General features: G+C 58.5%; 1 protein-coding gene across 1 annotated transcript in view; it reads right to left on the bottom strand.

Annotated features, from left to right (window-relative positions):
* Positions 1 to 289, bottom strand: part of ENTPD8 (ectonucleoside triphosphate diphosphohydrolase 8) — a gene marked incomplete at its 3' end in the record, with an annotated part of 7,445 nt that overhangs the window by 6,292 nt on the left and 864 nt on the right. The gene's annotated exons all lie outside the window — the stretch shown is intronic.

The following is a 289-nucleotide window of genomic DNA, read 5'->3' as shown; positions in this document are numbered from 1 at the left end:
CCCAAAACCCGGGCAGGAGGAGCGGCAGCCTGCCCCTGGACCCACCATGGCCCTGCCAAGGTGGTGGGGCCAGAGAATGCCCCCAAACACCAGCTCTCTAAGGCTGGTGGCAGAGCAGAGCAGGGACAGTGCGTGGCCTCAGTGCGGGCATTTCTCACGGCAACTGGAGGACTTCTTCATTCCCCTCCTGAGGGCTGTGCAGCAACGCCAGCTCACACAGACGTTTTCTTGGCTGTTTCCTCATGCAATTTTCTTTGTTGGTTAACTACCTTTTGTGTCTACGCATCGC

Source organism: Buceros rhinoceros, unplaced genomic scaffold (assembly GCF_000710305.1).
Source record: "Buceros rhinoceros silvestris isolate BGI_N320 unplaced genomic scaffold, ASM71030v1 scaffold31363, whole genome shotgun sequence".
NCBI lineage: Eukaryota > Metazoa > Chordata > Aves > Bucerotiformes > Bucerotidae > Buceros > Buceros rhinoceros.
This window is presented reverse-complemented; position numbering and strand designations above follow the sequence as displayed.